Source organism: Atta colombica, unplaced genomic scaffold (assembly GCF_001594045.1).
Source record: "Atta colombica isolate Treedump-2 unplaced genomic scaffold, Acol1.0 scaffold47, whole genome shotgun sequence".
Lineage (NCBI taxonomy): Eukaryota > Metazoa > Arthropoda > Insecta > Hymenoptera > Formicidae > Atta > Atta colombica.
Genome location: NW_017259536.1, coordinates 2,491,594 through 2,515,890, shown reverse-complemented (window position 1 = coordinate 2,515,890; position 24,297 = coordinate 2,491,594).

Genomic DNA, 24,297 nt, shown 5'->3' with positions numbered 1-24,297 from the left:
AAAGGGGACGGGGAAAAAAGAGCGAGACAAAAGGAATATGCCGCGCAACTCTACTGCGTGACTCGCCTCGCGAAATTCGAGTCGCCATGTTCCGATACTGTGAGATACGTTCAACCGCTGTTATTTTCAGAATTCGCACGAGTCGAAATGGAAAGCCGATGTACCGCTAACGAGAATTCGCACGCGGCACAAATCTCACCGGTACAAAATCTCACACCCGCCGTAAGAGCATCCCAGAATTTTTCCATCGCGATTTTATTTTCAACGTTTTCGGGCGGATGCCGGATCGGGTGGAAGAGACGACGCGGTGACGAAGAAAACGCGAGAATCACGAGCACATGAAAACACGTTGTCGATGAGGGTAGAGCGACGCGCGACGGGAGGGTAGAGGGTAGGTCGGCGCGGCAGTCGGCCGGGAATAAGTTATGAACTCTATGCATTTTAAATGACTAAATCTCTGGGCCGAACGTACTCTTTGTTGGATTTTTCCGGGCGAGAAATGCATTATTGGCCCGGCAATCTCCCTAGACGCCACGTCGGCGTGGCATCACCCAGCACATTGTACGTGCAGCGTTATCGCGCGTTACACCCGCTTGTTCTCGTGTTTCAAGAGGACGCAACGTGCCGCCCCCGTCGCTTCTTCTTATTTTCTCCCTTTGCATCCCCCTGACGTTCTCCTGCAGCAGTCGACTCGTTTCGCGCTTACTTGCTTCGTTCTGGAAGGGACACCCGGAGAATTCGCACGTGCGTGAAGTCACCACGCGCCTATTGTTCCTGCAGACGGCAATGTTACTGTTGGAAAGTAAGAATACAAAAAATTTTAAGAGCGAGATTTGTTCATAAGGTGATACTGTTAAGGAAAAGTGAAAAATTAAATTATAGATTAAACAATAGATTAAAAGCAATTTTCAATTTTATTTCCGTAGATAACACGGAAAAAATGTTTGGTTGAATTAACTGGAATTCTAGTGGAAAATGAACAATCCAGAATTTTAGTTAAGTCTACTTTTCTGATTAAATCTACTAAATTCTACTTATTTCAACTAAAATTTTAATAGATTTAATCATAAATTTTATAGATTTAACTACAATTCTGGATCGTTTATTTTCCACTAGAATTCTAGTTAATTCAACCAAACACTTTTTCCTGGGTAAGAAAGCAGCAAAATGGATTAATGTTCATTTTTTTTTTCATTATTACAAGCAAGCGAGTAAATTCTATAATTTTTTTTCTTGATTTCCAAATAAAATTTCATGATTTTGTTCTCATGCTTGTAATAATATTTTAAAATTAAAAAAAATATATTTTGTTGAGAGATTTAACATAATAATGTAAATTATTGTTAATGTTCTGATGCTTGCATTTAATCAATAATATTCCAAAACTTGTAGGATGTACCTATGCATATTGAACTTCTTTAAAACCAAGAATTTTACTTTTCTAGAAAATTCTCTGACGTTTCTCTAATTTTCCTGATTTCCAGTTAGTGGCCCTGATAATAATTTATTTTCGCTTAAGTTACAGCATCTTTAATCTTTCAAGTTAATCTTTATAGAACAAGGAGCCACTATAGTGGTGTCTGAAATAATGTAATATTTCTGTCAGAGCAAAGAATACAATAAATTATAATGTTACTCGAAAAAAGATGATGTAAGATTTAAGATTAATTTAGATTCTCGGTTGGTTCTCTAAAGATTAAGTAGGATATTTTTACCACTTTCGATATTTTAATTAATATTAGATAATCATCGTAGGTACCAAAGAAAAATAACAATCTCGAGGATAAGTCACGGGCCACTTCAATATTTACGCGGCCGCACGACACGCTATTATGTAAACGGATGAAATTTTATCGTCGCTCACGCGTATGCAAATCGCGAAGGAAAATAAAATTTGCATTGCGCCCTTTTTCCACGCCGCCCTTTTAGAACTTCGGAATCCAATCCGACGGCGCGCACTCTCAAATTCAATATGGTGCGGCGGTGGTGCGCATATGGCAGTGTGTATCTCGGCGGGATCATAAATATAATGGGTCCAGAGGGACGCGATGGATGATGTATCGTATATAAAATTAAAAATTTATGACGAAAGAGACAATGACTTTTCGTAAAATTTTGTTAAGAAAAAAATTAATTTTCAATTAATCATCAACAAGAAGCATCTGGTGCTTTTGGGACATTTTGTACAGACTGTGAGTTACATCGCCATTGCCGTGATTATTATGATTAAAGTCTGCGCGGATTCGTCTTATATTACTTGTTTCTATGTAAATTTATTAAAAAGACGCCGCGCATAATCGCGCCGCCAGACATTCTACGGCAAATTAGATTACTATCCACTCATCAATTTCTTCTCTCTTCCGCTCGGTCGCGTTATCTGAAGAATTAATAAAGGCCGGACCAACGGAAAGGCACGGAGGGACGGCGCGCCGAGCACCACTTTCAATTCCGCATTTGCATAAAATAATCCATAGCGGCTGGACGCGGTGAGAAATTACATCGTACCGTGGACGATCTCGAGTACCGAGGGTCGAGTGGAGATATTTATTAAAGAAAATCGATTTCAAACGAAGAAACGCGCGATCGCGGAATTCAAGTAAGAAATCAGAACTGGCTTCTTATTTTACGCGCTATTATCACCTACTGATAACGCTTCCAATTATTAAAAGAGTCTAAAGGAAGAAAAAGAGACAGAAAAAGGGAACAGGGTGCGGTCATTTTGCTGATCTAAAGCTTTAACGCGCGACACATAGTATACATACTCGAAAGTGCTATTTCGCCGGATCCTGTGAGCACGCGAACTTTTAACAAAAAAAGAGAAACACTCTAAAAGCACACCGGGTCGACGATCGCCGAAGCACGAAACTATATCAGGCGGCAGATTTTTATCACTATATCCGAATCGAGAGAGAGAGAGAGAGAGAGAGAGAGAGAGAGAGAGAGAGAGAGAGAGAAAGTCTCGCTTTTTAAACGCACAGCACCAGCATTTGCTCATTGTACTCATTGGCAAAAAGGCCGGCGAAGCGTACAACATTTATTAACTTCTCCCTCTCTAACAATGCGGAAGCCCATATATATATATATATATATATATCCGGTACGTTCAGATACTTTCCCGAGAGTCTCCATTTCCATTAAGCACCGCGACTGGAGAGCCAATTTTTTTCTTCTCCTCCGACCGATCATATATCTTAAATCATATACCTTAAATCAGTTTTACGAGCGGCATTTTCGGTGCGTGGAAGCGTCGCGAATGACACGTGGACGAGGGTGTGGATGCAAACGTTTTGCAGTATTGATGCGTTCTTAGTGCGCACCGAGCAAGAGGTCGAGATCTCCCGGAGGTCACGTCATTTCATGTTATTAAATTTATATAGACGACATGGACCTCTCTGATCCCGGCGACGTAGATTTGTCAGGAGGACGGTGACCCCGCGGGCCTTGCGGGAATTCAATATTGCACTTTCCCGTGTCTCTGTCCCCTCCTTCCACCGTTCTTCTCTCTCTTGGGGAGGCGCAGTCGGCAAATGTTTGTGAAACTAATGCAACCGTTCTGAGATTTGATGACACAAAGAGTGAGAGGACGAGAGAAGGATAGAGAGGAGGGAAAGAGACAGAAGAGAGGCACGACAGGACTAGTACGTACTAGGAGGTACAAACGACAATTAATCTTTTGCTCAAGAGCGATGACATTTTCGGTAATAAAGATGCAGGAAACGTAATATTTAAGTGGCAGTTCAAAGTTAAAAGAAATGTAATAATAATTAATAATAATAATGAAATAGAGCTAAATAATTGAAATCATTTATTTAATATTGTTTTAATAAAACAATGAGTAACTATATCACGTGAGTAAGCAATGTAAAAATATTCAAACATTAACATTAGATCAGTTTGACGTCATAACGTATTATTCTCTGTGAACGTGGCTCACAGAATAGAATTTGACGGTCATTAGTTGTCTGACTCCCGTTGAGATAACATATGTCATAATTTTATATGTTATAATTTTATCGTATAATGTGAAAACTAAATATTATATTTCTTGTTATCGTTTCTTTGAATAACTTGATTTCCTACATTTGGAATAACGAATTGTAATCTGTAGAGAATGAGGATGAGTAATACAATACATTGAAAACATAACGATATTAAATTGCATAATTTGTTCTCTAGTCACTTGCATGGCTTTTTAACGAAGAGACTTACGGCTATCCCCAGAAAGTAGGGAAATGCTCATCCTCAGTCATACATAGATTTGAATTCCAACATTGTCATAAGATTATTATCAAGACATCTACGATAATATTTAAGGATTCGCTGATGATTTGAAGAAAATCGAAATGTACGTAATAATATAGTACAGATAATTATTATACATTTATATTCTATGTAGATATTTTTTGTTAATTTTTTGTTAATATAGAAATTATTTGCGCACCAATATCCGCGCTGTGTATATGCTCTTATTATCCATGTATTTCATTATATTTTTTAATTTTGAGAGCCCGATTAACATTTATAATTTTATTAAAAATATTCTACCTGTGTATTTAAAAAAATATAAGATAATATTATTAAAAAATATATATATTTCTATATAAAAACTAGTAATATAGTTATGTGAAAATGAAAACCTTTAAAAATGGCGTATAGTAGGAGAATCTGCACGGGCAAAAAGTTTTCCCAAGTAATTACGAAGTTCCATGACAAGAATTTAACGATCAGCTCGCAATGAAAGCGCGTAGGAATTAAATAAGTATTTATATATATAGTACGAATTTTAACTTTCTGAGAACTTCATTTCAAAAAGCAATGTTCTACTTGTTCGTAATAAGAAATGAAGTCTGACCTACAAGACATACTGCGTCATAACGGGCAATATAACTATCATGTTTATGTGCTGAAGTTAATTAGTTAAGTGCCATAAACTTTTCATTAATTTTTGCAATATTTTTTAATTAGAAATATGATTTATTATAATATTAAAAATATATTATTGTAAGAGAATTGCATGAAACAAATTATCTGAGATGATACTATATTTGGTTCACAAATATAGACACATATCTCTCGTTTCTATGTATATCAAAGCTCACATTTTACGCTACTGGAATATAAGCTTCGCTTACTCTTAATTAATTAATTATTATCAGATTATTAGTGCATATCCATTATTCAGATTTCAGATTATAGAGTACACATACCACACATCGTTTGGCTTTATGTTTATACGAAGTATACAACAATATTTGAATAGAAATGATCAATATTCTCTAATCAGACAATATCCTTAATTAATATTGCTATATGCAAATGAAATACTGGAAAAAGTTACGGATTAATACAAGAGACTAAATAGTATAATTTGAAACATATTTCTAAGCGAAAATTTAAATATTATATCATAATATGTATATATATATGTATATATATATTCAATTCGAAATAAAAGAACGCATAGCGTCATAATCAATTTATCATGTTTCAATAAAATAATAAAATAATGTACTAAAATAAATATATAGTAATATAAAGTATTGTGTGCCGTACAATATATGTACATGCACTCCCTTCACTTACAAGTACTTTGATTTATGGATTTTCGGACTTACGGCCAGTATATATTAAAAATTAGAAAAAAATGAAGGATAAAATGAATAGAAATTAAATTTATTTTAATGCAACCGGATATTAATTTACTTTTTCACATAACCTTGTAATTATTTATGTCCATGTAGAATGGCTAGCAATATAATATTATTAGTAAAAGGGAAAAAAACAATAGATTTAGTATTAATGATTATTATTCAACTTACGATTAAAATTGGACATATGTATATTTTTTAAATGCACATTATAAAATATGTTTACGCTTTATAATTTCTTTCGCTTCTCTTATCATTGTTGTCATTTTTTCTTCTTCTTTTTATTGAGAGGAAACTACAAAAACTATCGGCTGCTTAGGAATTCGATCAAGACATGACGCCGCAACCTTTAAAGAACGTGGAAAAAAAGAGGCACGATTAACGAGAGAATCCGATTAAGGGATTAAAACCATTGCTCCTTCATGAGGCAACCAATGTGATTGCTACTTTTTTTTTTAAATCGCTTGCGTGATATTCCGCGCGTGTACGTGAGTCGTATGTTTACCTCGCGGTAATGGGTGCTGCTGCGTGACGCGGTTTCTTAATTTTGTCGGTTTCAGCCCCTCAGACCGGATACGGAAGGGCGGAAGGACCGCTACGAGGACGGAACACCGCACTTTGCGGAATCCGACGAGAAAAACGAGATGGAGCACTAGGTGAGGAGCACAGCGAGGTGGAGGGAAGCACTGACGGTGGGACGAGAAGTAGTCAAGGAAGAGAAATAGGGATAGGAAAAAATAAGATGGGGTGAGTAGACGAGAAAGGCATGTCAAATAGATACCCAAAAGGGGATCTCGCTCTTTTCTATTTTTTTTCTTCGAAATCTCTCTCGCTGTCTTGCCTTTTAATGATGAGACTGATTCCTTTCTATAGTTCATGATCTCGGCGAAACTGCGGTTACACACATGATACGTACCTATTTTCTTCTCATATCTTTTCTTTCCCCGTGACGGCAAAATGAAACCATTGCATAGATGGGACGCTTCTGCATAATCTTGTGAGTGGAAGATTTATCGACATGTACAGATCCGTAGGAAAATTGTGTTAAAAATTAAATATGTAGTATGCAAAAATTTTGATATTAAATTCAAAAATATTGGAATATTTATAATTTTTCATTAATGTAAAACCTGTTGCTTATATTATTTTTCATTAAATTTGAGATAGATCATTGCTTGTAAAATATTTGTGTGTGTTTTTTTTATCTAAATTGTATTCCATATGAATAAGAATAAAATAGAAATCATCTTAGGTTACCTTAATTAAAAAATACTGGAATATTTATAACTCTTTACTTTTATAAAAACTTGTTGCTCATATACATTATTTTTCGTTAAATCTAAGACAGATTACTGCTTGCAAAATATTTGTCCGTTTTTTTACAGGGCATTCTGCATAAATAAAGATAAAATGGAAATAATTTTAGAATTATAAGAAGATGAAAATTATTGTAGTATAACTACAAACTTTAACCTTAGCTATAAAATATTATTCATGATTGTTCCTCTCCATCAATCTCATAATGTCACCGTTACAGCGAGAAGAAGTAATGCGCCATAATGTGTAATTTTAGTTCATCGAACTTTCGTAACGTGGAAAACTAAAGGTACAGCACACATCATAAAGCACTTATATACCTTCGCACAATTTTAATTTCGCTTTTCTAGATGGGCATCGATGCATAAAGTACTTTATACCTTCGATTTTTTGCGCATTTACTGTGCTGTCTCGAGAGATACATCGTGTACCGTAACTCAATTACAAACAATTGAAATCGAAGCGAGAAGACTCTTTATTCCTGATGTCACACAAGCGTGATAATTACATTTTAAGAGAAGTCTCTCGTCACCGAACGACAAATACTATCCAGCAAGTAATTATCCAACAATCTGTCAGAGAGATACAATTAAACCAACATTATAAAGTCTCGAATCGGTGACAGGAGACAAAGTTGAAATTTTCAGACTCTGCCTCTACTGTCTTCAATCCTCGCGGGAGGCTAGTCTTAAGGGAAGATTCTTTAAATTCGCATAAACGCGAAAAACTATCCCCCGCTGGATACTCCGTGTACAATATTGCTACGGGACTTCTGTTTCTTCCGCTGCTTGCGCTCCCGATTTCTTCCTCGTTCGTACCCCTTCGCGTTTCCCCGGTACAATTCACTCTCGCCTAAAGTTAAATACTCGGCGCGAAACTTCCGCTTTTCGCTCAGTACCTTCTTAATCATTGACACTAACTCACGCCCGCTTGGAATGTATAAATAACTAATTAGACGGCTGACGCGGGTCGGGAGAGCGCGAGGCGCGAATGCATAATTTAAACGTCCATTAACGCGCACACCATAGTTCCGCCGTTAATACGCGCGGGAAGGCCGCATGCCTTAATTCATCCCGTGGGAATTCGACAGAGTTCCAAATCTTATCCGTGCTTGATTCCGCGTGTGACATCCTATTCGAAAGCGCAAGATGTCATCCTTAATAAATTTGGGCGGAGCGTTTATACAATACCTTAGTACTCTGGAAATTATTATTATACTCTGCACTCTGGAAATAATTTCCAGTATTGCGGTATTGTAAATGCTCCGTCCTAAATATTAAGGACGACATTCCTAAGGAGGATGTCACATGTACGAATCAAATACGAGTAAGATTCGGAAATCTTGAATTCACACGAGATGAATTAAGACATCTAACCTTCCCACGTATTAACGATGGAAGTATAATAAAATAAAATATTTTTAATGATTAAGATTAGGATTTTTAATAGATACATTCTAAGGGTCGTATTCATAGTCATGATTCAATTTGAGATCCCATTTGAATCCAGTCTTTCATTGTATTTGTAAAACGCTCCTCAATTAATCACAATTTAATAAAACAGATTCAATCTTTAGTTCAAACTTAGCTAAAATGAAAATCATGGATCAATTTACAAATATAAATATAAATGGAGCTAGAAAATATGAACGTGGATTCGACATCACATACATTGTTAATATAACTATCACTATAATGAAGTTAATAAACACATCATCATGATAAACCCATATTAAATCCACTTTATGTTGATATCGTATAATTCTCATTCATTATGCGTTTTATATAATTTTCATCGTGTTGATAAATTAACATTAACACCATGGATTTAAAATCTCTGTGTTTATGTCAGCCATCATGTTTATGGTATGAATTTAACCCGTAAGTGAGATGCTTGAGTGCGAATTCGCTCCAGCAAAATTTCCAACTTGTGGGTATTTAAAAAAAATTGGTTATTAAAATATTGGTTTAACACGCAGTTTTGAATAAATAACGTGTAAAAGATGTGTTTTATTTTTAAGATATTAAAATATTTTATTCTCATCTCCATTTTTTTTAATACTTTTTCAGTAAACGAAATACATAGGCCGGTAATCATAATCAGATCTCTTATATTTAGACCGTCTTAAGTATAATCTTAAGATGAACCAATCAGAGAACCGCATTAGCAGACAGACATTACTTAAGACGATCTTAAAATAAGAACGGATTATATGAATATCGTTCATAGTATTTTAAATACAAACACGTAATGTCTTGTTTATTGAAAAAGTTTAAAACTAAAATATCTTTAAGTATTTAAAAAATGGAGACAAAATAAAGCATTTTAATATCTTAAAATAAAAAGACTTCTCTTTTTTAGTATTATGGATTAAAATACTTAAAACCCATGGTGTTAAATCCATATTAAATTGGAGTTAGTATCAACTATATAATATATACACATTTATTATGCAAATACCGCATAATATTAATAAATGCTCACCTATATTTTTTAGAGTGTAAGATCATATTAGAATATGCATTATAGGAACACGCACAGTATATTATATTCCATTATAATACTATATTCTATATTTTATTCTATTATATTATTATTTTATAAATATATTATTATTTTATGAAATAGTATTTATTGCCAATGCATATGTATAGTTGCAAAAATCGAACAGGTTTGACGATCTTAAAGATGAGAAAGATAACTGTACGATTGGCGTAACATTTTTTGTGGACGTAACAACAGCGGGTCCCGGCGCGGAAAACATCCAATACCGTGATTGCTAGCGAACAACGCGTAAATGTAACATACGTGTATGCAGATACAGTCCATCGCCGTCGTCGATATCTGCGATAGGCGAAAACGACGAGCCCCAGCAGTGGTGGGAAGAGGGTGGCGAGAGGCGACTCCCGGTCTCGCTCCGACTTTGTGGCACCGAGAGTTGACAGATTGGAAACAGCCCGAGACTTTTATGGCAGCTGTTTCCCGTGCGACCATAAATCCTTTATCTCAATTGTTTATCGTATGGCGAGAGAGAGAATTTCTCATTTGCGTTAAAATTGTTCCCCGGGATCGTATACGCCGCTCGATGCGCGTTGTCTCCGCCGAGAGCATCCCCTTGTCGCCTCTCGCTTTTCTCCCTCTTTTTATCTGCAAAACTCCCGTATACTAGAGATCTTCAAGTAAGAGATTGGGCACCATTTAGACTTCTGATTGGTTCATATTTTTCAGGACCTATTTAAAATAGAACGAGATAGATGCATAAGATAGTATGAGGTCTGTGAATATCTCATTCTATCTTATGTATAATCTATTTTAATCATAAAAATGAAAAAAATCCTGAGAAATATGACCAAACATATGATGTCTAATTTCTTACTTGAAGAGATCTCTGCCGTTCGTTCTTTCTACCGTTGTCCGTTTCGGTCCATCTCCGCGTCGTTGTCGATGAAAGCACGCGTGGATCCGGCTGAATGCGACCGCACTTGAATACGTGTACTTATATTGGGGAAATGTTCAATTTTACGGATCATTTCGCGGGGTTTTATACCGGCCGCCCTGGGATTGCCCGGATTCGACGAAAAAAAATTCCAACCTGACGACGGCATGGAATCCTGAGCGAACGGTGCGCTTCCGGCGCGATCTTCACTTTACGAAAACGAAGAACGAGAAACTCGGCATTCGGCGAAATTAAGAAACAGCTAGGTACCACGTTATTATTCCTCTGTTCCTCGCTTCTTCGCCCCTTCATTCTATCCTCTCGGGTTCGACGATGGAATTTAGTAGAAACGAGAATGACGAGCTTCGAAGTCCCGAGATAATGGCGCGTTCCATAACGGCGGGAATGCTTAAGGCATTGGATGGTGGTGGTTTGAGGATGAAATTTCGCGCTCGGTGAATAAAATTAGTCGTCCGCGCGATTAAGAGCGGAATGGAGTTTTTCACGCGTGAGTATTCGCAATGGTGTAACGTTCTCAAATAATTTATTAATGGAACGTTGTATTCTCATCGATGTTCATATCGTTACTTGTCCTGCAAGCGGGGCATAATAAATTGGTAAAAATATAAAAATATGTATGCACGTGGATGCACTCGCCGTTGCAAATCGGTCGTGCACAATGCGCTCACGTCGCAATAAAAATACGAGCGCACACTCGCGGCTATACGAAAAACGTTGCAGTCACGTCGTGGTGGATTTTCAGTTTTACGTTTTGCGGAGGTCGGGGTGCTTGTACGCGAGCACGTCGATGGAATAACATTTGGCCTTTTGCAGCCGTCGATTTTCATCAAGTGATCCAACTTTGTTGCGCGGTTCGCGCGTGTTTACGCTCATCCCCGCGTTACACCTGGTGCACGCGCGTGGCCGTCGTGTATTATCCAAATTGCATTATCGCTCTCTGTTTGCGCGGTTATAACGTCAGCCAATGTATTTGTCACGGAGCGCCTCGCCTCATACACGGTCGGTCAAATGGCTTAATTGCTTTGTCCACGCAATTACGAAATTGCTTACAATTTACAATCAGCCGGCCAGACTCGGCGCGCACGCTTCTCGCCGATCAATTTTATACGAACGTTTCGCGCGCAGGTCGTCCTTTTTTGAAGCTGTTTGCCTCTGTGCATAAATCAGCGTTGTCGTTCGTGCGATAAATGCATATTGATATAAAGCCGTTTCGGCGCGCGACTCTCTCTCTCTCTCTCTCTCTCTCTCTCTCTCTCTCTCTCTCTCTCTCTCTAGCAATTAGCTCTGATTGATACCTTTGACCGATTATTTCTATTGGAAAAATTTTCAAAATTATCGACAATTTATTCCATCGTCCTTTTACACGCACGTGGTACTTTCGAATTGCGACGCACCGATTATCTCGCGTTTGCGATTCATTCACGTTTGCAACACATCAAGCTCAGTCGACCGTCACGATCATTCTTGCGCATTTTTTTAATCCCCTAGCATCCCCTACGCTCCAGTCCCGTATCGCTCGTATTTCACAAATATCGGATCGCACGCGGGCCGTAAAGTATTCCCAAAATTCCCGGCGTTTAAACGGTAGGGCGTGCAAGCATTTTGCAAAATTTATTTTCATGAGAATCGACGAGCGCGACGACGACGGCGACGGCGACAACGGGGTGCAATTTACTTGCTCGCAAGGCACGAGCGAATAATTCGCGGGCGATTGGCGACGAAACGACAGCGATGGGCTACGAGTAATCGATTTTTCGTGTCCGGTGGAATAAAATGGTAATTATTCCGTATAATCGTGAACGGCAGAATAATTTAATAATACCATAGAACGTGCCAAATTTAACCATGCTTACTCGCACAGCCGACTGCCGATGTACAAAACGCGAAACATTAACGGAATTGAAACGGATGATTTTTGTGCGATTGCCGCTCGCTGTTGCTTCGTTGCTTTCTTTTTAATAATTTGTTTTAGCTTTCAAGTCTGATCTTTTATTGGATATTTAACGGGCTATGTACTGAGTTGACCGACTTAAGAATATACGCTATGGTCTGAATTAAGCGGTAAGTGATAAACAGAATGCACAACATCGAGAAATATTTCTGATTGAAAATAGATGAATCAGTAGCTTCTGATTATATCGATTAAAATTCTGATTACCACTACTTATTGTTAGGTAATTTGATATAGCGCAAGTAATTTGGGACAGCATGTATTTTTGTTAAATTTAATCATGATATCTAATCCATGAGTCTATAAAGGAAGTTTAAATTTTCTTTAATGATTCATGGATAAGTGCCACGATTAAATTTAACAAAAGTACATGCTGTCCCAATCATCTACATTTGCGATACTCTTTTTGAAATAAAACTTGTCTATCAATAGTAACATGTGCTAAATTACCTAAAGTTATCATTAAGTCTCTGTGATAAGACGGAGGTACTGAAAATTTGGAAATAATAAGGAAAAAGAATATTTATTGTTAGTTCATTTATTATCGTTGGTGCGAACGCGCCAAGAAAAATAAAAACCAATTGTGACGTAAACAAAACGAGAAACTCGAGTGAGACATTGCTTCTATAGTATCACAATCTATTTTTATAATGACCAAACAAAATGTATAATTATAAATGGAAATTGGACCAATAAATAGTTCATAAATTGCACAAACACTGAAGCTAGAAATAATACTACAAATTACATTGATTATAATTTAATTGAATAAATTTAATTGAAAGTTCGATAAACCGAATCGGTGCGCAGTTTTTTTATAGAAAAAAATGTATTTATAAATTTACATGTTGAATATTATTAAACATTAAAATCTGTTTCGACTGAAAATAAGATTCTTTTTCTTATTCGAGATATATTAGAGATCATAAATTTGGACTAAGCAATGAATGCTAGCGAAGTGAAATGTGATACATGAAACATGTTGCATTTTAAAGTATCAAATATTCCTTATATTTTTGATATAGTATATATATTTTTTTAAATTTATCCTAATTAATAAAAATATTAATATGATCAATATTTGAGTTGACATTTTTGACACTCATTTGTGATATGTTTATTTTCATCAGCAAAAAGGTGAGGAATTGAATTTGAATAACTAATTTGAGAACTATCAGTTATTCTCGATTTAATGCAAAAATAGCATCGTTCGTATTAACTCATTCACTTTCAAAGCTCTTTTTATAAAAATTGAAAATGCATTCGACAGTGTGCTCTTGTCCTCGAATCGACCGATGTGAAAACTAAAATTTGTGAATTCCTCGGTGAGAATAAATGCGCGCAGTGTTAAAATAAACAGGTGCGGGGAGAAGTTGGCAAGGGACGAGCGCATATTTTTATACGCCCGGGGAAAATATCCGGGTGCGAACAGCGAACCATTTTCTGGCCATTTTTCTGAGGTATCCGGCGTGGCGGACCGTGCTGTATTTGTTTTCCGCACGTAACGAGTTTCGTATATAGACGAGGTCGTTATTTGCACGCGCGATTCGTTACATACTAATTTTGATGTCGAACGTGTGAACTATACAAAACGACAGGTTTTATGCAATGAATTTTATTGAAATAAAACTGAAGTTTTACAGTAGTTAAGTGGTTGACAGAAACTATCAGAATCTCGATAAATTCGGACTACTACTGCAAGAACTAAAATATCTAAAAGTAGAAGAAATTTGGTATCTAATTGAAATCAATTTGGTATCTAATTCTTGTAATCTAATAATAAGTAAGCCTTTTTAAGAATAGGTGTATTATCTCTGCAAAAAAAAAATGAAATTGGATAATTTCCGTAAAAAAATAAATCTATATATAAGAAACAATTCAACAAACTCAATATTTAATATATTCAATAATACAATTTTATAATTTAAATGAAAATTTTCTCATTTCATCATGATTATTTATTTAAAATATGCACTTCTTATTACAATAGCGACAATTTTGAACCATATTCAAAATTATTGTATTACTTTCACACAAATACAATATGTGTAGAAAATCTATAATTTTTTATATTTGTTTTATTTTATTAAAAACTAATTTGCAATACGGCATTATATTTTAATATTATTGGGAAAATTTACATCTATATGTTATTGGGAAAAGTAATATCGCTAATTCGAACTGGATTTCATGTGTACAATCTGATAGTTTCTGGGAAAGAACTTTGCGATTCAATATTACTTCGCGGATGTTTGATGTACGGCGAAATTGATAGCCAATCGAGCGAATGAACGGGACGACTCGCGTAAGTTCGAAAGATTCACATCCCCCAGTCAGGCAAAATGCTAATCGTAAACACAGGAAGGAGAATGAGGAATCGCGGAGGGGTGATATCACGCGCCACCGATGAAATCGAACGAGAAAGGTCTCCGAAAGCTTCGAGAAAGCGTCAGCTCGCCTGTCTCGCACGATTTCATCCGCGCCGAAATAGCCGCGTAACTGTGGCGTCGTCTACAAATCGAACGATACGGGCATCTTGGAATTCCTAAACGTGAGCCAATAAAAACTTTTCCAATTGACTTCCCCCGGCTTAATTCACTGGAACCGATCGTAAGTAGTGAGGCGGGTTGTATGGCGAGCAGAAGGTTGCTCGACGACGACGACAACGACAACGATGGCGGCAGTCGATGACTAAGAGAAGGAAAAGGAAAAATGAAAGCAGAAAGAGAAAAAGGGGTAGCATGACACGCCGACTCAGAAGGGCGAGCGAGGGTTGCGAGCGAGGGCTGTGATCCAAAGTTCGCATTCGTCTGCGATCGCGGAACTCTGATTTCAATTTAGATCGCTAGCGGGATCTGCGCGACCTGATTCGGCTTCTTTCAACAGCTCTTTCCATTTCGAGGCTCGGTTTTATTAGTCTCGTTCAATGGAACACTTTGTATACCAGCGGTGCGGCTTATACGAGTCAGTCGCAATCGGAATTGCGAGGTCGATCGAGGAATATGGATGAGATTTGGAGAACACGGTATATCCCGATTCCTGAATGGACGATAGTGTAAAAGTGTCAGTCAAAAGATCAAGCAACGTTGATTTATTTGTAGTATGATGGGTATTCATCGAAAATAATTTTTTTTTATTCATCAGCGTGAGAAAAATATTTTGCTTTAAAGATCTATTAATGTTATTGTATAATGTGAATTCTGAACCACAGTACTCAATACAACTAAGAGTACACGGTTCAGAAATAAAAGAATAAGTCATTAAAGTACAAATCGACAATGTAAAAAGACGAGAACGATAAAGAAGAAGAACGCTTTGGGAAAATACGGCTACCAGGATACGATTTATCGGTGGGGCCCAAAAAGGAAAAAAAGTCTTTGTAGAATAGATAGTGACGAGGGTTCGTTGTCGTGGCGGAGAGCAGATTGGAAAGAGAAAGGAAGGTGAGAGACAGAAAGAGAGATGACGATGGCAGAGGGGAATCGGATATCGGCGTAGTTCCGTAAAGTTTCGATAAGTCGGTCCCGAAGCGTTTACTTCCTAGTGAGCACGATTGCCGAGCATAGGATGGAAGACTGAAGGAAGTCTAGACTTTGGAAGATCAAAAGGCATCGTCAGCCTGGAAATAACGCGGCTCTGGTGTCTGACTTCGCAGTCGTTAAGTTTCCAGAGAATCCTCTCCTCTCTATCCTTTGCTTCTTTCTTCCTATCAAGTTTTATCTTCTTTCGTGTTACTCTGTTTCAACCTGATCGTTTTCCTTCTTGTGCGTAACTAGTTCTACAAATCAAATGATCGTTGTGTTCAATCCTTTGAATACTGTAGATGCATATATGTGTAAAACATTCATTTTGGTTACAGATAGAATTTGTTGTATTCTATAACATACATACATCATTCCTTTACTTCAAAAGTGACACAATTTAAAAAATTAAGTTTTCCAAAAAATTATTGATTAATATAATAATATCAGTAAAAAAAATATATTCTCAAAAATGATTAAGGCTTGATTGCATCAATTTTAATTTTAAGTGAGGCTTAAAACTTTCTTCCTGTCTCTCTATTGGCTTTAAAAAAAAATAGATTTTAAGCTTTGTTTAAAGTCAAAGTAACGTTGGTGTAATCGGACCAAATGACCAAATGTCATTTTTTTGTTATTTTCATTTCTTTAAAAAACTTTTTCTGTTGTAATTTTTGATTATATCCTGCAAAATTATAACAACTTTAGAATTCTTAAAAATGACATAATTCGAAATGTCACCAACAATTTATATTTACCTCCATTAATTAAAATAATTAAATTCAAAATGAAGCAATTTTTTCTTCAAACTTCGATCGCCAAAACCGTCTTAACTTTAATATTTTCTTCTATAAGCCATTACCTAAGTCGTAAGTCTTAAGCCATAAGAAATTGACCAATCATAGTCGATTATTCCTCTCGCATTTAACTGTGATTGGTCAATTTCTTATGGCTTAAGACTTAAAGCTTATTGTAGAGAATCCCATAAATGTTTTTTGTAAAAGATTTCCTTTTTTACAAAAACGACACAATTGAAAATATATCATTCTTATAAAAGGAATTGTGACCTCTTTAAAAATCTTGAAAATAACACAATTAAGTGTTATTTAATACTTTGTTTGTTAAATACGGTTGAACTTAACTTCAAACCGTGAAATTAAGTTATTGTTTATTTTTGATGATTGCTCGAGTAATTTCTTTACTCTGAATCTTTACTCTGAAACTCAGTCATGATAATAATTCAAAAATTATATTTTTTTTAATTGTGTCACTTTTGAATAACAGGACGATACATGCACTTTTTTTCTAATTCTCTAATTTATCTATGAAAAAAATAATATTTTAATGGAAATATTGGGTTGTCCGGAAAGTTCGTGCCAATTTTGAATGAAAATTGAAACGCAGAAGATTTAAATTTTAGTATACATTTATTAAATTATATAGGTTAGTCGGCACGAACTTTCCGGACAGCCCAATAATACCGTAATGAGAAAAACACAAATATTTCCGAAAGTCTCATTTCAGCTATATGTTTAATATTTTAAGTAGAACATGAAAAAGAATTCCGACTACAACATTTGCTTGTCAATAAATCTGGTCACACAAAATACTCAACGTGTCGCGCAGTTTTGAACTCAAAAAGTCAAATCAAATACGTTTGATCTTTTGACATTCGACTGAGCATCACTCGATACAGCAATAGTAATATCAATCTTATTATTTAAAAAAATTACTGTAATTGGTATTCTCTAATTGAAGCAAAAATTTTTTTTTCTTTAATTAAAACAAAACAACAAAGAACAAACCTCATCCATTGATTTAGCGCAATAATTTCGGACGATCATTTCGCACAGCGATATCTTGCAGAAAACGCAATTCTTCGAAGAAGAGAAACGAGCGTGCGCATAATATGAATGAACACCAATACGCCCTTTCATTTTTATTCCATTTCTTGTAGGAAATTTTCCATGAGATCAAAGCACGCGACGGAAACTTTGATGCGATTATACATCCGTGTGTAAGAATCAATTGCATCCTTTTCTTGCGAGGTGAAACGGAGGTGGTGAAGCTACATTCTCGCTCGACTGTCCGCAGAGGAGAAGAAAACGCCTGTGCGCATTCTTGAGCCGCGCGCACTCGTATTAGGATTCTATTAACCTATTTTTCCCGTCTATTGCGCGCGCGCGGGTGGAATCACAAAAGGGAACGTTAATGACATTTCTTTTTATCCCAGCCGTGGCCGAGGCGGCTCGGAAAAATAGCTTTGTTTCGCCGCGAGCAAGCCCGAGCAACAGCGCAGATTGCATTCCCCGCGGAGCAAGGAAGCACGAAGGCAGAAGTGCCGATTGTTTCTTTACGACGATGTTGAGTAATCGCGAAGAAAACTTTTGCCTTGCAACAACTTCTTTCCTTCGCCACCGTGCGCGCTTCGAGAAACTCCCGAGTACGGATACGAATACGTACAAGTGAAATTTCATTGCAGATCTGACAATTGTCCCGGTTCCAGCTGTGTGCCGCGCCATGTCATAAGTACATCTCGACAATCGTCCTGTTTCTTGTGCAATATTTCAAAGAACAACGAAAGTTTTTTACAGCCGTAAAAATTCTTTTATTACGTACAAGCCATTAAAAGGATATATTCATTACTCCAGTTTTATTGCTGCATTTCACAGTGTCTTTTATGCTTTACATGCTTTACACAGTTTCGATTTGCAATTTTAATAGATTGGAAATATAATTGCTCGATTTGTACGCTTTATATAGGTATGTTTTGCTATTTTTTTTTTTTAATCAAGCATTAAGCGATCGGTTGTGCTTTCAATACGCGTATATTTCTACCTAATATCGTAGATTTCATTACGCAAATGATATTACACTCGTATAAATGTGTACGACATTTATTAATATCAATTGCCTCGAATGGCTGAAGTTATTATCGTGTCGATTTAATATTGAAACAGCGATGTTATACTCGCACAGATGTCCGCGGAATCGCGTAAATCGCAGAAATTATCACATTTATATGCATCGGTATCAAACAATACCGCAGAGAATGCATGATTGATCGTACAATTATCATCCGGTAGATACACCCTACTGTAATATTTGGCTCTTGCAATTTAATCAAGCAGCAGCATCGTAAAATCTCCGTCTTCAATTTAGAAAATTAAAGCAAGTGGAAGTAATCCGCATTCTTATTTATTCATGATCAATATATTTAGCTATTTTTAGCTTGATCTTTATGCTGAATCTATAAAGGGACAAGACGATGTATTCCAATAGAGTCGGGAAGTCGGAGTTCCGGAATGGAAGAAGACAGGGCAAAAAGAAGAAGGAAAATGGCTTTCAATATCCCGTAAAAGGAATCGCAAAAATTCGGATATTAGCTCGCTTCATGTCGATGGTAATCATATGTGAGGAGTCGTCGGTCTACAAGGGCTGCGAGAGCGGCAAGAGCAACCACCATGTAGGAGGGAGAGAGCTGGAAAGGACGACGAGCGAGACGGCGCGGCGGGCCCGGCTTGCCTTTGAGGTCCTGCCAAAGAACATTCCATACGAAAATAAAACAAATAAATCGCGTGCTTCAGACGTTTACGTAATGGGAAACGAAATAGGATGTTGATGCGACGACTTGTTTCTCGCGCTATGCCCCGACTACCACTTTCACTGTTGCAAATGTACAGCGGCAACGGCACTTTCGCCGCCTGCGATTTGTTCACCAGGTTCACCTGCGTGTGCGAGAACGCACATATATTGCGTTAGGCAAGGCGCAAGCTTCAAATGCGATACGCGTCTCGCGTTGGTCCGTCTTGCTAAAAGAAAAAACCAGGCGTACCACAAGGAAAAATATCCAATCTACTCCTGTCGGTCAAAAGGAAAGTATCTCGAGCAAAAAGATCAGCAGAATGACGTGAATGCGGTAAACGTCGAAGTAGACGAGCCAAGAGCACGAAAGAGAGGAGAAGAATTTCACGTTGAACTTACGCTAAAAACGTCTCTTAGTCACCTTCTTCGGCCGCCTAGTAGTTTCAGTTTGTTGCACGTAATTTGTTACATACCCTGATGTATTCGAGTATGCTCGAGTAAACGCTCATCGAGACAAGTAATTGATAAATTATTATTATTATTATTATTATTATTATTATTATTAATTGATCGCGACACAATGATGAATTATTATTATGGGGATGGGAATAATATTGTCACATAGACAAATACAGATTCACAAATTAAAAGTAATGCTAATTAAATTTTTAATAATTCTATTCTTTAATAATTATTTTATAATAATTTAAATTTTAACTCAGAAATAATCACACGAGATATTTTTACATCTCAATGGTAAAAAAATATAAATTGTAATTAAATATTTTATACTATACATATATATTATTTAATATCTTTCATTTTTAATAAGTATTCTTTATGAACCTTTAAATATGCAATTCCTTTGAAAACTGGCAAAAAAGCGTTATATTAATTAAAATTTTTATTTTTATTTTTTTTTATAAATATCATCACAATATGAGCTTAATGTATTGTATTTATTCCATTTAATATTTATTTAGTTTCTATTTATTGTTTTCAGAAAATTATAATTAAATTCATATTCATATTTGTTCCCAAATACTAATAAATCGGAAAATAATTAATAATAATAATATACAATATGATGTTATTAACAATAATTTTAATTGGAGTGTAAAAATGATCATTTACGTGAAAAACATCAAATAATTACTCTGGGGTTAATATTAATCTCTTCGCCTTATTATAGTTTTATTCACCGTGCGAATATTCTTATGAATATTCACCTCCGGTATTCTCACTACGTCGTACATTAATGACAAACGCGTTCGATAAAAAAGCTCTAAGTACTCTCTAGCGCACATCAGAGGGTGCATTTAGGTAACTTTTTCTCGTTGTTCTATCCGAAGCACCTGCGTGCACAGATCGTTACGAAATTGCACGCTGTGCTCATGCAGGTTTAAAAGCTCACCCGTCGCGCGCGTTTGCGGCCCGGACTTGTTTCTTGATACCCGCAGATGCTTTTCGGTGGATTTACAGCCGACAGTACGTACGTAGGCAAGTGCTCCGGTACCACCGGCTAAGGCTTTGCCCGGATGGGAGTTTATGGAGGAGAGGAGTCAGGGAAGAAGAGAGAGAGAGAGAGAGAGAGAGAGAGAGAGAGAGAGAGAGAGAGAAAGAAGAGTCCTGGAGGCAGGAGGCAGGAGGCAGCGATAAAACCAGCACCACGGAGGCGCGTCGGCCGGGATGTTTTTAAAACTTACTCCTCCATCCGCACCGACACACCCACACTATTAAGAAGTGCATACCTCTCTTACCGGAGATCCTCTCTTTCTCCACAATTTCTCCTTCGCTCTCCTTCCTTCCTTGCTTTCTCACGTTGTCTTCTTTTTCTTCTCTGGCGAATGGCCTGTAAAGTCTGCTGTGTACTACGTCTTTTGGTCTCACCCTGACAAGAATACACGTCACGCTCGAATAACTCACTCTCTGCACTCTTCCTATATCTCTCCTACCGCCTTACTTCCTTCCTACCATTTGCGCCACGTTTCTTTTTCGTTTTCATTTAAGCCAACTAGACGAGAGCCTGGATTCACCATGCCTGGAGCGTTTCGCGATTTCGTAGGGAGGTGATTCGCGAGCGGAACCCCGAAGTCGTTCGCGCGGATTTAAATATCTGAAAACGGCAGGAAAAACGCCCTTTTCGCCACACGTTTAGTAAGCCCTGTTTCCTTTTTCTTTTCCCCCGCGTTGGTCTCTCACACTAGAGCGTCAATCTCCTATCAGACGGGTCCCGGCCTCCATCGTCTTACCGTTAAAAGCCGGGCTTCTTTTCTCTCCTACTCCCAATCTCGTCTCCGCTTCCTCCACTTTTTGCCGTCTGAAAGCCCGATAGACTTACAGCGCTGGGCTGTACGCTTATCTCCGAGTTGCGTGCGAGTATACATGCGAGCTTACCGGTATAGAACAGGAAATGAATTTAGAACGAAGTTTGAAAGGAAACTAATTTGACGTTTTGCAGTATTGTATTTCATAAAATCTTCTACATATTGCTCCATTGGTTAATCTTATATAATATTTTTTATAAACCCGTGACTCTGCTTAATATATAATAGCAATTTTATTTCATAAACTGCAGGTCAAGTAGAAATATTTACATTGAGAAAAATTTTTGATTGCATGAAAATTTCAATTACAAAATTTTGATTTGTTCATTTTCAACTAGAATTCCAATTAATGCAATTAGACTCTTTTTTTCATAGTGATAGTTTGCATAATTGTTACAAGAAATTTTCAATTATGAAAATATAATGAACACGTTTAACAGAATGTTATTATTTTTCAACTATGGAAAGGTTTCTTCTCTGAGATACGACTATATTACTCTGAATGTAAAAAAATATAATCCAATTAGCTTGAAGAAAAACTTTCAGCAATAAATATTCTACTGAACACGTGACACAATGTGTCACAATTAATTATTAATCTCTCTGCGTGTCACGAATTAGCACAATTAAATCGAGACAAATATTTTGTGAAATATTTAACGAGCGCCACCCTTTCAATTTGAAATACCCAAAAACGTGTTTCGTTGGTGAAGTATCTCTTAACTAAAATTTGATCCGTATTTACCTGAGTTATAGTGGCAGCGCGGCGTAGCTCAACTTTCGCGAATCCCTTTAAGCTACGTATACACAGTTAATAGATCAGACCGCGCGATAATCGGATCCGCTGCGTTGGTGCGGCAATAACACCGTTCTCCCCAATCCGAGGGAAGCTCTCATTTTTCGGCGGGCGTCTTTAATTAAGATCTTCCGTGGAAATTTCCCTGGCGTATTCAGCGGGGGACTCATCGAAAGCGCCCGCAATTCCTCGATAAACCGCGTTGAAAGGAAACTCGTTAAAACCAATCTGCCAGGGATCGACTCGATCGTTTTGCACCATTCGTCTGCAGCAAGCGGGAAAAGGAACGAAGGGTGAAGCCCAAAATCGGGTAAGGGATCGCTAAAGAATAAAGCAAGAGAAAAAGACAGTGCGAAGGGCGCTTAGAAAAAGTCTCTAAAAAGCGACGAGGTTTCGATGTCGCTTTTTAGATATCGTGCTTTAAATGGCGAATCTTATTTCTGATTACATCAGCGCTTGATCAAGAAAGAAGAGGAGGCGATCTAATTAAAAACTTTTAGAAACCTCAATCAATCGATCCTCGCAACTAACGTGTTTCTCGACATAAGCGAACAGATGAATTAAAATTAAGAATGCAGGGAAAAGCTGGATAAGACTTGTTCATCTTTTTTGATCTACTGAGATGTTAATGGAGAGAAAAGAGCAAATAGAGAGCAAAGAAAAACAAGTTATGAAAGAAAAAACAACAGATAGAATAAGGAAAAAAGAGAGAGAGAGAGAGAGAGAGAGAGAGAGAGAGAGAGAGAAAGAGACAAAAAACGAAAACGAGTTGATAGAAGCAACTACCAGACGTAGAAAGTGAACGTGGCAGGGTCGGTTGGAATGGGAGGATAGATAATTAGACAAGAAACAGGCCTGCTCCAGCATCTACCCTCACTTCTCGCAACCTGGCACTACTTGCTTTATCCGATCTCCTTCCCCGCGTTCGAGCCCGTATCCCTTTTAATTAAATATAAGCGTCGGTCTATCCCTGTTTCTCAAACCGAGTCGTCCGCCTACTACTCCTCATATACATCCTTTAGTAGTGTTCTCATAGACTCTAACATACCTGTCTTTGTGATGGTAGCAGACGCGAGCCTTTAAATAATAATAATATTCAATGTCAATTTTGATACACGTTATATAATCATTTTTAATGTAAAATGATACTTTTCCAAAATTTCCAATAAACTAATTATTAGATTCTTTTAATGTATATTTTGCCTTTCTTCCATTTTTATATGACTGCATATTTAAATATGCTCCTATTAAAAGTAGATGTTCGATGAGAAAATTAAATGAGGTTGAAGTAAAAAAATATTTTAATTTTTATTAAATTTTATGTATTTTTATTTATGAAAAACTGTAAACACATGATATTTTAATAACTGCATATATTATAAGTAAATCGTGCAAACCCTTCTACAATTACATAACTTTTGTTGATATACACGATTGGATCATTTGTGTCATGTGCATTTTTATTTAAAATGCTAAAAGTAGACCTGACTAATAATGATCTCTATTTTTTCCTTTTTTTTTTAATATAATCTTATCTAACTTTTTGAAAATGTTAAAGTACATATGCAAGAATTGCTTAATAATTTTTGTATTTTTGGAAAAGTGATGAAAATTAACTCAGACACAAACATTCATCGTGTAAAGAAAGATCATTGTGTGTATCATAAATACATGTATGTATATATAATCTTAATTATA